This window comes from Taudactylus pleione, unplaced genomic scaffold (assembly GCF_031769625.1).
Source record: "Taudactylus pleione unplaced genomic scaffold, aTauple2 ptg000314l, whole genome shotgun sequence".
Classification (NCBI taxonomy): domain Eukaryota; kingdom Metazoa; phylum Chordata; class Amphibia; order Anura; family Myobatrachidae; genus Taudactylus; species Taudactylus pleione.
This window is the reverse complement of record NW_028284715.1, coordinates 7,727,071-7,742,572: the sequence shown is the minus strand read 5'-3', so window position 1 is coordinate 7,742,572 and position 15,502 is coordinate 7,727,071. Positions and strand designations below refer to the sequence as shown.

At 46.6% G+C, this 15,502-nt stretch overlaps 1 protein-coding gene across 1 annotated transcript in view; it reads left to right on the top strand.

Annotated features, from left to right (window-relative positions):
- Positions 1–7,667: 7,667 nt before the first annotated feature.
- Positions 7,668–15,502, top strand: part of ATP6V1C1 (ATPase H+ transporting V1 subunit C1) — a 55,594-nt gene continuing 47,759 nt past the window's right edge. The window contains exon 1 of the mRNA XM_088442662.1: positions 7,668–7,786. The gene's annotated coding sequence lies outside the window, so the exon portion shown is untranslated. The remainder of the gene's footprint in view (positions 7,787–15,502) is intronic.

Sequence of the window (15,502 nt, the reverse complement as noted above, 5' to 3'; positions counted from 1 at the left end):
GACATCGGCGACCGCTTGTCGAAGATTACATGACCAGCAGGTACAGTTAAATTTGCACTTCAATCAGCTGAACAAGAGGTAGTAACTCGGTGGAATTCTACCCTCTATATGCTTCAGCGGATGGAGGAACAGCAAAAGGCCATCCAGGCCTATACAACGGACTATAACAAAGGCCGTGGAGGGGGAACGCACCTTACTCAAGCGCAGTGGAGAATAATTTCCGTGTTGTGCAAGGTTCTCAAACCCTTTGAACTTGCCACACGTGAAGTTAGTTCAGACACTGCCAGCTTGAGTCAGATCATTCCCCTCATCAGACTTTTGCAAAAACAGCTGGAGAAACTGAAGGAGGAGCTGAAATGGAGCGATTGCGCAAAGTATGTCGGACTGGTGGATCAAGCCCTTGATTCACTTCACCAGGATCCAAGAGTCGTCAATCTATTGAAATCTGAAAAATATATTTTGGCTACCATTCTGGATCCTAGGTTTAAGTCCTACCTTGTGAGTTTTTGTCCAACAGACCAAAATCTAAAACTATGCAAAGAGCTGTTGGTCAAAAAATTGTCAGCTGCAGCCGCATTTGAAACGCCTTCATCTCCTCCTTCAGTTTCACCAGCTGCCAGGAAAAAACTTAATTTTCCTTACAGAATGCCTGCTGGTCATGCAGATCAGTCACCAAAAAATGACATCTGGTCAGGCCTAAGAGAACTGCCTACTAGTGACATGTCTTCTACCGTGACTATGTGTGATACGGTTTCCATTCACAGAATGGTGGACTCTTTCAGAGATAACATCCTAACATGTCATGACATGTCAGACAGTCCCTTTCAGTACTGGCAGGAAAAAGAGGCAATTTGGAGTCCCCTACACAAACTGGCTTTGCATTACTTAAGTTGCCCACCCTCCGATGTGTACTCCGAAAAAGTTTTCAGTGCAGCTGGCAACCTTGTCAGTAATCGGCATAGGAGGTTACTTCCTCAAAATGTGGAAAAGATGATGTTTATTAAAATTAACTACAAATTCCACGAGGAAGACCTCTACCAACAATTACATAAAAAATTACAGAGGCACCTATGGTGGATTCCAGCGGGGACAAATATTGTGTGAAGGAGAGGATGTACACACTGATGGGGATGACGAGGACAACTTGTAATGTAAAGCCAGTTTGTGTATGGGATCAGCTTGTTTTATGGGGTCCAAACAAACCAATCATTTCAGCCACAATTGCCAGTCCTTGTCGCTGAAATGATTGGTTTGTTAAATTGTCCTGTTTCATATACAACATAAGGGTGGGTGGGAGGGCCCAAAGACTATTCCATTTTGCACCTTTTTCCTTTCCATTATGTGCTGGTTGGTTTAGGAACCAATGATTTATTTTTAAATTTATGATCAATTTGACAGCCAGGGGCTGCACCCAATGAATTGTTTTTAAATTAATTTATGATCAATTTAACAGCCAGGGGCTGCACCCAATGAAATGTTTTTAAATCAATTTATGATCAATTTAACAGCATGGGGCTGCACCCAATGAATTGTTTTTAAATTCATTTATGATCAATTTAACAGCCAGGGGCTGCAGCCAATGAATTGTTTTTAAATTAATTTATTATCAATATTACACCTGGCTGTCACTGTCATTGGCGTAGCTGCGCAGGGGTGCTGTGCTCCTGTCTGTTGAGGGGCTGCTGCCCAAAATAATAAATAAACAATTTTTTTTGTTTGCGTGTCAGCCACACCTGTCATCGGCATAGCTGCGCAGGGGTGCTGTGCTGCTGTCTGTCAAGGGGCTGCATGAATATTGCAATGAAATTTTTTTTTAAGTTATTCGGTTAAAAAAAGTTTTTTTTTATCTTAAACATAGCAGAAATGTTATCCTAACAGCTTGTAAAGTTATATGCTCTAAAAAACTAAAGCCTATATTTGTAAAATACTAAAGCCTAATTCTACCAAAAAGAGAGACTGACACCACGGCTAAACATAAGAGTCACCTTCTGGATGTGAATTGTCTCATTTGCATGGGGAAAACCCAACCCTCAGATGAGATGGATCTCAGCCAGTGGACAACATTGAAATCACCATTAAAAAGTCACAATGGAAGACTACAGTGTGGAGAATCTTTCTTCACAGTCAGAAGAGGCCTCAGAGAACCTGAAAAAAAAGAAGCTCCAGGTGCTGAACTTCAAGGGATTTCTCCATCATGTTCTGCAGTGTGGAAAGGTTTCATTCACATGTTTTCTATAAAGCAGTTCAAAGTTACAGCCTTCAAAGTGTCTGGCTATAACACCCACCTTTGCCAGGAATTACCAAAGATTATTACAAGCAAAGGATTCATCTGTCCGGAATCTGTCTGGGAATTCATGGATCGTATTTGGACTGAATGCACTAAGACATTCAGTGATTCTGTCACTGTGTTCTGTAGCCCACTTTATTCCTACTTGAATCGCAAACTGAAATACGGAATAGTAAACACAGACAACATGGAGGCCTTTGTTATTCCGCTGCCTGCATGCCAACCAATACCTCCCAGACTACACGCACTAGGGAGACCAGGTCTTGATAATGACCATCCCCATCTGTTGCTAGGCCTTCTTCTTCCAAACCATCCATACTGGACTTCCTGTCCAAAAAGGGTAAGCAGGGTACAGAAATAGGAGCTAGATGTCCCCAATGACATTTTTTTTCTTCTATCATAGATGATGTGGAGAGATAAGAGCTTCAGATGTTGGAAGTACAGTGGCTCCCACCTATTTGACTTCCCTCCAGAGAAAAGAGCTCTGTTCCTCAGGAAGTGTCTATGCCTGAGCTGATAGGTAGGTAGTCTCTGTCTGTTGGTAAACACCCTTCAGGAGATGGCAACCCAGAATAACAACTATAATATAATGTGTCCACTGATAACCAGCCTGATCCCTTAACAGCAGCATACCCCATATGGCCAACTCATAACATGACACCCAGTTAAAAGCCTCCTGTTCCTAATGACACTAATTCAGTCACCATGATTGATCAATCAGCCATGTGTGGTTTACCCAATTTTTGGCCTTCCACATTCTTACATTCACATATCTAAGAAGAAGTGGACAGTGGGAACAATGGCAATTTGAAGGACACTAACTCCCTGTACTGATCGGAAAATTCTGTTACAGAACAGAAGGTTTGCAAAGGATTATTTAAGTCAATTGTCTATTTATTTTTGGAAAGCACGCTGCCTGGTCCCCTTCTGGGATGAAAAAAATCAACTACCAGCAAGCAGGCATGGCGCTCAAGAAAGACACAACGTAATACTTAAACCTTAGGTCTGAAATGTTGCATTTGCTGCTCTGTTCCGCTTGTTCACAATATATCTCATATGGTTAAGTGGACAGTGGGAACAACGGCAGTTTGAAGGCCACTAACTAACTATATTTTTTTTATGTAACTCTACAGGTTGGGAAATGCCTTTATAGAAGATTTGCAAAGCATTATTTAAGTCAATTGTTTATTTATTTTTGGAAAGCACACATCCTGGTCCCCTTGCGAGCTGTGAGGTAGTCAAAATTGACTGGAAACGAGTGGAAATAAATGTTATTGAGGTTATTAATACTGTAGGAACAGTGATTTTAGCTGTTTTTTTTATTTTTTAAGAAAAAATCCAGATCCAAAACCAAAACACGAAAACAAAACACGGAGATGAGGTTTTGGCAAAACCAATCCAGATCCAAAACCAGGGGAGATCCAGATCCAAAACCAAAACACGAGGGTCGGCGCACATCTCTAATAAAAAGCATTGACAAGGCGTAATTTGAAAACACTCAGGGAACCAGTGTTAATATGCAAATAAGACAAAATTTGGACATAACTTTATGCAGTCATCATTGTCAGTAATGACTGGAAGGAATTACAGTAACAATAAAAATGCAGGATCAGCAACTGTCTCCCATTGCAAATTCCTATAGATAAATTCTGCACCAAAATGTCTCCAATACAATTATCTACTTCCAGAGTCTCTACTTACATTTATTTTTACTAAGGTGGTGGGCAGGTGGGATAGTGCATTGTGTAGCCACTTGGTCTTCTTGGACTTGGGCCAGTTGCCAGGGAGGAGGAGAGGACGCTGCCGCTTCCAGTCACTGCCATCAGACAAACTCCGCTCCGGGGAAGGCAGTGACTGTGAGACTGCAGGCTGGGGGAGGCTCTCAGGGAGGAGGAGAGGACGCTGCTGCCTCCAGTCACTGCCATCAGACAAACTCCGTCCGCTCCGGGGAAGGCAGTGACTGTGAGAAAGCATGCTGGCCACAATCCTGCGGTGGCCATGTCGTGACATCCTCGAGTCCAGGCCCGCCCCGTCACAACCAACTCGCGCATGCACAGTGCGGAGTTTCAACGGCGCAGTGGGGAAAATTGGAGGATCCTCTATGGTAATGTCACTCTAAATCCCCTTCACGGAGTGGACCTTGACGTCATCAGCCAGTGTCCAGCGGCATTCCCTACCATCCAAGTGGGCATAGAGGGGGAATATAACCTTGTGGCGAGGATATCGAGCCCGAAGCGTAGCAAGCCCGCGAGGGGACAACTTCTTCTTTAGGTGGGGACAACTTTCTTCTTTAGGTGGCCTTAGTGGGCATGGAACTGCACTTCCGCCCTCATTCACATCACTTCCAGGTCCCTAGCATGAAGGGGAAATAAGCTCTACCGATCCTCTATACTTTCCAGGGTAACAGGAGGCTCCCGCGGAATGCGGGAGGGTATGCAACTATGTTACCGTGAAGGGGAAATAAGTGAATTTGTTCATAACTGGCTAATTCCCCTTCAAATGCAGGACCTGACCACTAGGGGGCTAAAAGGGTCCTTTCAACAAAGGTGAAATAGCCCTGTTTGTGCAAATATGGCTAGTTCCCCTTCCTATGCAGGACATGACCACTCAGGGTCATCTCTACCTATAGGCTAAATGGGCAGTTGCCCAAGGGCCCCAGGATTCCAAGGGCCTGTGGCCGATAGCACCCCTACACTCCATTGCATAGCTGCCACTGCTAATAGTCCTGCATGGGGATGAGGCAGAGGCGGGTACCCGCTCAGGGGGAACTAGCGACGGTGCAGCCGGTGCATTGCACCAGGGTCCTCTGTGGTGCAGGGGCCCATAGCCGCCGCTGCACCCCCGCTATTGTCCCCTGGGCCTCAAGTGTAGGGCAGACCGGAGTGAGTAGTGGTCTGCCCTACATAGATTACAAACGCACAGCCGCTATCAGCCACAGCCAATGAGAGTCAGACAGACTCTCATTGGCTGCTGCGTCGTCAACGGAGGGGGCTGGCTGGAGCTCACTCATGAGCTCCGCCTTCCGGCTCCCCCCATCCCATAGTGCAGAGCGAGACCAAAAGAGTGGACAGCAATGGTCGTCGGCAGGAGCGGGGATCAGGTAAGTTGCTTTTCTTTGTGTGTGTGTAAGAGGGCACGGGGGCTGGCCGAGCATTGGGGGGGGTGCTAATGGGCATACTTGCCTACTTTTGAAAATGCTTTTCAGGGAGATTGTGAAGTAACACCTATGAGTGTGGCGGTACAGTGGGCATGTACATCTGGGGGGCATGTCATAAAATTGATTTAAATCCAAATGTAAATGAGCCACAAAGCAGTTAGTAAGATCTACTTGTTGATGAAAACACACTGATACTTTTCAGAAAATGTATGTAGCCATAGGGATCATTGTGCCTTATAACCAATGCAGGGAAATTATACGAATGATCCCATTTTTTTTCCATTTGACAGCTTCATAATGGGGGTAAGGTGCAATCAGGGAGATTGCTGGAGTCTTCAGGGAGATTGCTATTATTTCAGGGAGTCTCCCTGACAATCAGGGAGAGTTGGCTGCTACTGGGGGCACTGTATGGGGATGGTGGCCGCTACTGGGGGCATTGCATAGGGGGAAGCGCTGCTATGAGCACTGTATGGGGGGGTGCTACTGGGGGCACTGTATGGGGAGGGTGGCTGCTACTTGGGGCACTGTATGGGGGGGACTACTACTGGGGGCAATGCATAGGGGGATTACTACTGGGAGCACTGCATAGGATGACTACTACTGGGGCCACTGCATAGGGGGAACTACTACTGGGGCACTGCATAGGAGGACTACTACTGGGGCCACTGCATAGGGGGAACTACTACTGGGAGCACTGCATAGGGGGAACTACTACTGGGGCCACTGCATAGGGGGAACTACTACTGGGGCACTGCATAGGGGGAACTACTACTAGGGGAAATGCATAGGGGGACTACTACTGGGGCAATGCATAGGGGGACTACTACTGGGAGCACTGCATAGGGGGATTACTACTGGGGACACTGCATAGGGGGAACTACTACTGGGGCACTACATAGGGGGAACTACTACTAGGGGAAATGCATAGGGGGACTACTACTGGGGCAATGCATAGGGGGACTACTACTGGGAGCACTGCATAGGGGGAACTACTACTGGGGCACTGCATAGGGGGAACTACTACTAGGGGAAATGCATAGGGGGACTACTACTGGGGCAATGCATAGGGGGACTACTACTGGGAGCACTGCATAGGGGGATTACTACTGGGGACACTGCATAGGGGGACTACTACTGGGGGCACTGCATAGGGGGATTACTACTGGGGCAATGCATAGGGGGGACTTCTACTGGGGGCACTGCATAGGGGGACTACCATTGGGGGCACTGCATACTTGCCTACCTTTTGCTTCTCCTCCTATGCCTGGGGAGAAGCAGGTGGGTTGTGATGGAGGCGGGGCCTAACACATCACATCATTAAGCTCCACCCCCTTCATGGCAAATTGGCGCTATTGGCTTTAATTTAAATAGGGCACGGGGCTAAATTATGCAATTCATGGAGAATCGTGTCATTAAGCCCCGCCCCCCACACGGGGACCCGCGATCTCTGAGGAAATTCTACCCATTCTGCCCACTACACTAGAAAGTGGGCAGAATGCGGGAGAAGTGCCTACCCTTCCGGGGGTGCGGGGGGTTACCCAAAAAATCGTGAGCCACCCACGAAAACCTGGAGGATAGGCATGTATGGGGCAATGCATAGGGGGACTACTACCGGGGGCACTGCATAGGGGGGACTACTACTGGGGGCACTGCTTAGGGGGGACCACTTCTGGGGGCACTGTAAAAGGGGAACTACTGGGGGCACTGCATAGGAAATTAGTTGTACATGTTCAGACTGTGACTTGTGTTTTTCCTGTAAATGACTTCTGTTTTTTTCTGCCGATAGCCTCCACCTAAAGATTGTTTAATAGGGTCCCCGATGCATTGCTTTGCCCAGGAGCCTGCACTGCTGTTTAGACAGCCCTGTGATCACTAGGGGGCAAAACGGTCCTTAAGCCGAGGGGGAAATAGTCTGCTGATACAAGGTAGCCTAGGTCCCCTTCACCATAAGGACCAGGTCCTAATAGCGAAGGGGAAATAGGCTCGACCAAATCTGTGTTAAGACTTCCCTACCGCTGTGTGTATGTGTGTCAGCTGATACAGTCATGTGATGTGCTGCCTGACGCACACAAACATCAGGTGATCATCCCCTCCTTGTCGCTATTAGAGGCGCCATCTTGTTATAGACGTAGCGCCGATTCACATTGGTTTTGGTCTTTTAGAAAATGGCGACCACCATTCGCTGCACTGAGGACACATTCAAAGTGCATTTATGTCTCTCATGCAATGTGAGGTTGGACGTTAGGGTGGTTTGGTTCTGTCAGGGAGAGGATGGCGGAGGAGTGACGGACCGTGCTGCAGCCTGTGTATATCGACGGTGACAGCATTTCCCAGCCACTCAGGTACCCGTCTTACAGTATTAAGGGGTGTAGTTCCCGGGGACCAGCTCATACCTGTTACCTTGGGAGTGAATGAGCAATACACAGGCTGAGCTTTGTCCTAGCTGACTCCCCGGCTCCCAGCTAGGGGCAGAGACAGATAATCTAATATATCTGCAAGCTGCAGTGGAACTACAAGTCCAAGCATGCACACTGCTTGGAGCTGTATGAACCACTGGCTTCCCAAGCTTGATCCAGTCTCATTGGAGCATTTACTAATTATATGCACATCTTACAGTGCTTTACTATTTGTGTGAGGTGTAAATGTGACAGTAAGAGGTGCATGGCGCCTGCGCGTTGGTCCAGGTTGGCAGCCGTTATTAAATGTAATGACTGTAAGGAAAAGTGGTCAGTTAGCGTTCCTTCTGGTACACCGGTAACGGGTGCAGGGGGGCCGAACCGGTGACTGTGAGATTGCGTATAGCTGTTATTTCTAACAGTAAGTAACTGTGTATCAAATTGACAGTACAGTATTTTTACTGGTCGGTGTAATACCGATGCTTATTGTAAGGGTACATGTATTATCTATTTAGTGGATGGGAATTTAGTGATAGTCAATGTCCATTTATTTATGCTTTTTACACAATTTCTCTTTATGTTAAAATACTATTATATAATAATAGTATTTTGTGCCCGTCATTTGCTGGGTTCTTAGCTTTTGTGGCCAGTATTGCAGGTTTTTTTTTCTCTCTATTTACCAACCTTCCATCTCTCTCTCTGCCTTTTCCTCCCCTCTCTCTGCCTTTTCCTCCCCTCTCTCTGCCTTTTCCTCCCCTCTCTCTTCTCCAGAGATGGTTTGTGGCCTTCTAATCCGGTGGGTAGTTTGCTGGGGAAGCAGAGTTGCAGGTGTCAGGCAGCCAGAGAGAGCTATGTACTTGAGGTGTGTACACCTTAGACGATTTTTTAAATGATATTGCTGATAACGACACATCGTTACGACAATTTTGTTTAATTGTCTAGTGTGTACACACTATTTTGTTAACGATGCGCGCTCCTGCAGGTCGTTCACGATATCCCCAGTCGTTTGTACTTGCAGTACAATCTGGGGATATCGTTAGCGATGCCATGCTGCCGAATGCAGCATGGCCCTGCCGTCGTTGCTGGCATCGGCAAGTGTATGCACTTACCGATGCTGACTATATCGTTGGGTACACACATTGGGGGTCATTCAGACCCGCTCGCGAGCGGCAGTACGCTTGCAAGCGGGTCGATGGTCCCCACTGCGCATTCGCACGACGGAGGGAGCTCCGTCGTGCGCATGCGCGAGACCCGGACTGCGACAGCCAAGCTGTCGCTCCGGGTCTCGCACCAAAGGGGGCGTGCTGTCGATGGTGACTGACAGCACACCCCCTTTGGTGGGCGTGCCGGGGGCGTGCCTGCCAGACGGAGGCGTTCCCATGGGAACGCCTACCGTCTGAAGCCGGCCCCACTGACATCACTAGTGATGTCAGTGGGAGTGATTTTGGCTCTGATAGAGCCAAAATCACTCCAGGGCTTGTGGCAGGGAGACCCTACCGCAGGGTCTCTGTCGCAAGTCCGATGGTCGCGATGGTCAAGACCATCGCGACCATCTTTTTGGGCGCTCGTATATGCTGTGGGTGGTGACCCACAGCTATACGAGCGTCCAGGAGGACGCTCCATTTTCATGGAGGAGGGCCCTGATTCAGAGCGAGCGCTCTGGTCAGAGCGTCCGGCTCTGAATCAGGCCCATTGTCTAGTGTGTGCCCAGCTTTACATTTAAACCTGTTATATAGCTATTAATTGACCACAATAATCTACCAAACTGGTGCATTTATACAACACATATTTAGTAAGTTTGGGGACTTGTCAGACGCCTATTTACAGTAAAAATTGGAAATCTATATATTTACATTTGTGGAGGGATTCTGTTTGGCTAGCTCTATTGAGACATTAGAAAAATATATTCCAAACATTATAATGTTCCAAACATTGGACTGCTTGACATAAGTAATTAAAATCAAATCATCATTACGTTTGCTATCAGCCAAATGAATCTACTTTTGAAAGAGCTGTGCATATAGATCTCACCTGGTTAGATGTAAACCTGATTACCATTTTTTTTTTTTACCTTTTGTGCGGTTTGTAAATGGCTAACAAGCAGGTCTATTCATGGAGGCCGACAGTCACATGTCCCAACGCAGTCATCACTCAGCCTCCCTCTAATGACACAGTGGAATATGTTGTTTCACTCATGACAGGAAGCCGACTGCTCTCCTGCTCCGCTTCTCCTTATTGTGATTGCTACATGGGTAAAGGGAAGTAGGTCTGATTTCAAGAAGTGGACATTTTATTGTATGACAAGTAAATCTGAAATGCTATCTGAATTTTGCAACATTCACAAGTACATGTATGGGTTATATTTATTATATAGCACACTGGGCATTTATCAATGGAAGCTGTGGCTGTCCCCTGCTCGCCCTGTAGTATGTAATTTAGTGCGCTCTATGGGGCTGATTTATGTGCAGTGCTGAACGCCTATTCCTAACTCTCAGGAATCTGCAAATGTGCAGAACAGGTCCTGCGTGATCACACGCAGCCCCTGTTATGCCTCCGCCTGATTGACAGCCAGAGGCATTTAAGGGGCGGTGAGTGATGGCTGGCGTTCCTGGAAACGAGGCGTGGCGGCCCAGTTTTCCAGGAGTGGAAAGGCCACTGTCTGCATCCACGGACGCAATTTCCTGGCCTCGCAATCCGGACAGCCTACCTAAGCTGAGGCTTACTCAGCTGGCCGGTGGCCCGGTGCCGTCCACCATCGCGACTGATGATCTCGATGGTGATCACATCCTGTGACTGCATATGCAGCTGGGGGTGTTATACACATCCTGCTGCATTTACATATTAACAAGGACGGAATTGCAAAGCTGCTTGCATGCAGCTTTGCAATTCCGCCCTAACCTGTATTGCCCCCTATATACTAATAATGTCTTGAGTTCTGCCTCAGACTGTGCAGTCCTTTTTCCTGGACTAGCTTCCTACGAGGTGAGTCTTATACAAGATGGTGTCCTGGGATCGGCATATTCATGATAAAGCTCAGCTTGAAATCTGTGCTGAGAAATATGCACCGTTGTCATGTTAAAAAAAATGATTTTGTACAAGGTGAACAGTGGGACTGACAGATATGGTTTATTTAGTAACTGCATAATTCTCTAATCACTGTGAGGTCTATTCATTATCCCATTTTCACCTACTTTTGTAGAAATTAAGTATCGGGGCCATTCATTACAAATGTATTACAGATATCTCCTGCTTATCTTTTAGTCCCGATCTGGCCCGCCGTACCATATAATGGGGACCTACTTTTATCAAGCTCCAAAAATACAACATTTTTCAGAACTTGACAGTGGGAACCTACTTCATCTCTAGGAAGGTCTGGGTTGCGAAAGAGAACTGTTTGGATCCCTCCACAGGACATTGGTATCATTACACGCATACGTGAACCCCAGTTCCTAAAGGAAGCTCTGTTCAGTGCTGTACTTACTGGAGTTGGTGGCCCTTCCCTTTAGGTGTGCTGTCATGATGTCACGGGTTATGGCTACTGCGCGCTAACATGTAACTCTCGCTGCTACCGAAATAGCAGTTTTCGAGATCCTGGGGACAGCTGATTTTCGGAGCAGCTGTCTCTGCATCGGAGCAATGTCTAATTGCTCCAGTGTTTTAGTATCCACCGATGCTACTCGTAGCGAGTTGTATACTAAGTGAGCACTGCCGAGCATCAGCGCTTAATGAATAGAACCCTATATCATAAACACAGATCACACTCAGTTCAAACCTGCAGATGTTTATAGTAAACGTGGCTGGGGGGGGAGTAGACAGAAGTCTCGCTACAGGTACCCCTGAAATGGCATTAGTTGCAGGACAGGTTAGTGATCTATACAAACTACCAATTGGGAAATAATAAAAATAAATAAAATATAGATAATTCCATGTAAGTAGTGCTCACTCTAGGTGCCGGGTGCTGAACAGTGGGGGCAGATTTAAATTTTGAAGGGCAAAATTTTATACGTGATGTATCCCCTACAGTAGCTATAGGGGATACATCATGCCTAATATTTTGTCCTTCAGAATTTAAATATGCCCTCCTCACTGTTCAGCACCCGGCATCTATAGACACCACTAGAAAGCGCAGTTCTGCTTTAATAATTAAACTAACTGCTAACTGTATCAAAGCCATTGCACTCAGTAATAATCCATAAGAGGCCCCAAGTGACTCGGTAGTAGAGCATGAAACAAAGATGATAAATACAGCTATTTAATGAAATTAAAAAAAATATATTTACTCCGAAAACATTGTAAATGAAGGTCCAGGGTGCCATGTATAGCACCTTCCTTTCTCTGAAACTTCTGGGAAGGAAACTATTTCCCCCGAGATTGGGCCCAACTAAAGGGATCATTCTTTCCCTAAGCATGTGGGTGGCCATATTGGACGAGCTGAGAACAATCTGTCCCCGGAATATACTGCTGCATAAATTCCAGAGCACGTTGATATCTGTTAATGTGGTCGGATGATGTCTTGCTCGTAGGGTGATGTGAAACGTTTTCTGGTAGCACAGAGGGCCTCATTCAGAGACCATCGCGACCATCGGGGCTTATGACGAGACCCTAGGGTAGGGCCTCACTTGTCGTAAGCCTCGGAGAGCTTCTGGCTCTGTCAGAGCCGGAAGCTCTCCACTGACATCACTAGTGATGTCAGTGGGGCCTCCCCCAAATGGTAGGCGTTCCCATGGGAACGCCTCCGTTTGGGCTGCCACCCCCCGGCCCGCCTTCCAAATGGGGCGAGCTGTCAATCAACATCGACAGCTCGCCCCCTTTGGATCGAGACCCGCTACGACCGGCGCCGTCGTGCGCATGCTCTGTGGGGGCCATCGACCCGATCCGAGCGCATTGGCGCTAACGACCGGGACTGACTGACCCCCAGAATATCTAGCCAGCGATCTCCTAGGCGCAAATTCCTGCCTATAGGTGACAGGACACAGAATATACAAAAGTGTGTGCCCCAATAGAGAACATTCACTGGCAAAGTGGTTGGGGCACTTCTGCTGTACATCACTGGTGCCCTGGCTTTGATTCTAAATAAAGCTGGGTGCACACTATCGGATCGTGTGTGCCAATCCGATAAACGCTCCAATCCGACTGAGCCCATACGATTTGTTGCTCATTGTGTACTTTCTTTTGATCTCTGCTTTGTAATCAGAGGGTTGAAATGAGATCACGTGTACAGCACATGCTATATCACCCTTTATCAGTTTTAAACGCTCCTGCATACACTCCAATTATTGGGCCAATTAGCCGATTATCGGCTGATTGGCCCGATATTGGATAGTGTGTACCCGGCTTAAGGCACCATGGGGGTCATTCAGACCCGGTCGTTAGCGCCGATGCGCTCGGACCGGGTCGATGGCCCCCTACAGAGCATGCGCACGATGGCGCCGGCGCCGTCGTGTGCATGCGTGAGACCCGCTACGACTGTGGAGAGCTTCCGGCTCAGACAGAGCCAGAAGCTCTCTGGGGCTTACGACAAGGGAGACCCTACCCTAGGGTCTCATCGTAAGCCCTGATGGTTGCGATGGTCTTGACCATCGCGACCATCACCTTAGGCGGTCGTAAGGCTGTGGGTGTTAACCCACAGCCTTACCACCGCAAAGGAGGACGTCTTGAAAATTCAAGAGGTCCTCCCCTCATTCAGACCGACCGCACGCTCTGTGCGACCCGCTCTGAATGTGGTCCAATATGTCTGGAGCTTGTATGTTATCCGGGGGTTGTTGAAAACACAGGTGCTTAGCTTTTCTCACACATTCCAATAACCTATGCACGGCTTTATATAGAGGTGCTCCATCAATAAAGGATAATTATAAACCATTACGCTTAGTAAGCAGATTTCGGCTCTTGCTTAAGGGGTAATATCACTCTTGGTTTCAGCTGCTCAGGTACATCTGTAAATTCTGCCTTTAGTCAAATATGGCTTCCTGCGCTCCCAACTTTGACAGAGAGGACGTTTTCCTTAAGTAGTTTGCAAGTTCAAAGGGATCTGTGTATTTTGAGCTAAAGGGTGCACTTATTTCCTGCAAGCCATAGAATGCTCCTGGGGCCTAAAATGACTCTAACAGACTGTAGAAAGTTCACTCAGTGAGGTGATCTATTAAAAATTATTTTTTAAATATTATTATTATTATTATTATTATTTTGTAGGGTTACCGTGCAGCTTCTCGTTTTAAAAATGATTTTAGACAATCAGTTTCTTTGTTTTACAATATGACCGAGCTACATGGAAAAGAAACATCGCTGACAACATAAATACATGGCTGAAAAATACAGATGGAAGCCATAAACAGATTAAACATTGGGCGTAGTACAGTGTTGGCTAACCTTGACTCTCCAGCTGTTGTGGAACTATATATCCCAGCATGCCCTGCCACAGTTTTAGCATGCCCTAATAGCTAAACTGTAGCAGTGCATGCTGGGTTATGTAGTTCCATAACAGCTGGAGTGTCAAGGTTAGCCAACACTGGTGTAGTAGAAGTTGCATGGGTAGATAAATGGCTATACATGAAGTATCACCTGATGGTAGTAAGTAGTGTAGGAGATGTAAGTGCACTTTGCGCTCTCTGCACCATCTGATAGATTTTTACATTTTACACCAATTTGAATCGATTAATAAAATATTGTTTGGAGCATCTTTCACATAACTATGGCATCGGCCATGCTGCACGGCTGATGCCATATCTGAAAGATATCTTTCACATCTGCTTGTGTGTACATATAGGGGCATATTCAATTAGCCGCGAAAAGTTCCGTACTTTTCGCATGCTGGACTGTCGCCGGGTTTCAATGCAAAAAAGTATCGCGCTTATCCCCATATTCAATTAGAAATCAGTGAAAACGGGACCCGGCGAAACTGTAACATGCGAAAAGTACTGTCAGATTTGGGGAAATCATCCTGACACCCCCCAAAAGATGCACGGACATTGGGGATCACTATAGATACCCCCGAATATGCCTGATGAAGGTATTTGGGGTACTTAAATGATCTCAATAGCTGCTAATTAGCGTCCTTGCATAAGTGGTGAAGAATAGCATTTAGCAGTTTTTTGGGGTGAAAAGATGTAGTCTCTGCAAATTTGGGGTACATGAAAATGGGTGCTAGCATATTTTAAAGTTGCTAAAGTGAACTTTTAAAAAACGTAAAAAATTCACCTGCTGCAACGACCTGCAAATTTAAAAACACCTGGGGCATACTTGGGGGCCCCCTGGAGTCTATTTCGCTAGTTTTTAAGTTTGTCCCCCAACTTTGGACTTTTGCCCCCAAAATGAAAGTACTTTTTTGGGGTGATCTAAAGTATTTTTTAAACTTTTTCTGGCGCAGTTTGCCTTTGGGGGACTGTCCCAAATGTGCAGGAGGGTTTTCCGAGGTTTGCATCCCAAAACCCCAATTCTGCACTTTTTTTCCGACACCTATTCAGAGGCAAAACTTTTTTGCAGGTTCCAATGCATTGAGTTTCCACACCGGCGAAAAGTCTACGGAATTGAATACGGAGGAAACATTTTCGCATGGCGAAATATCGTCACTCGCTATACTTTATTGCAGAAAACGGCTTTTCGCAACCAATTGAATACGGCCCATACTGTTCACACTAGACTGTTTTAGCAGGGTGTCCGTGCCCT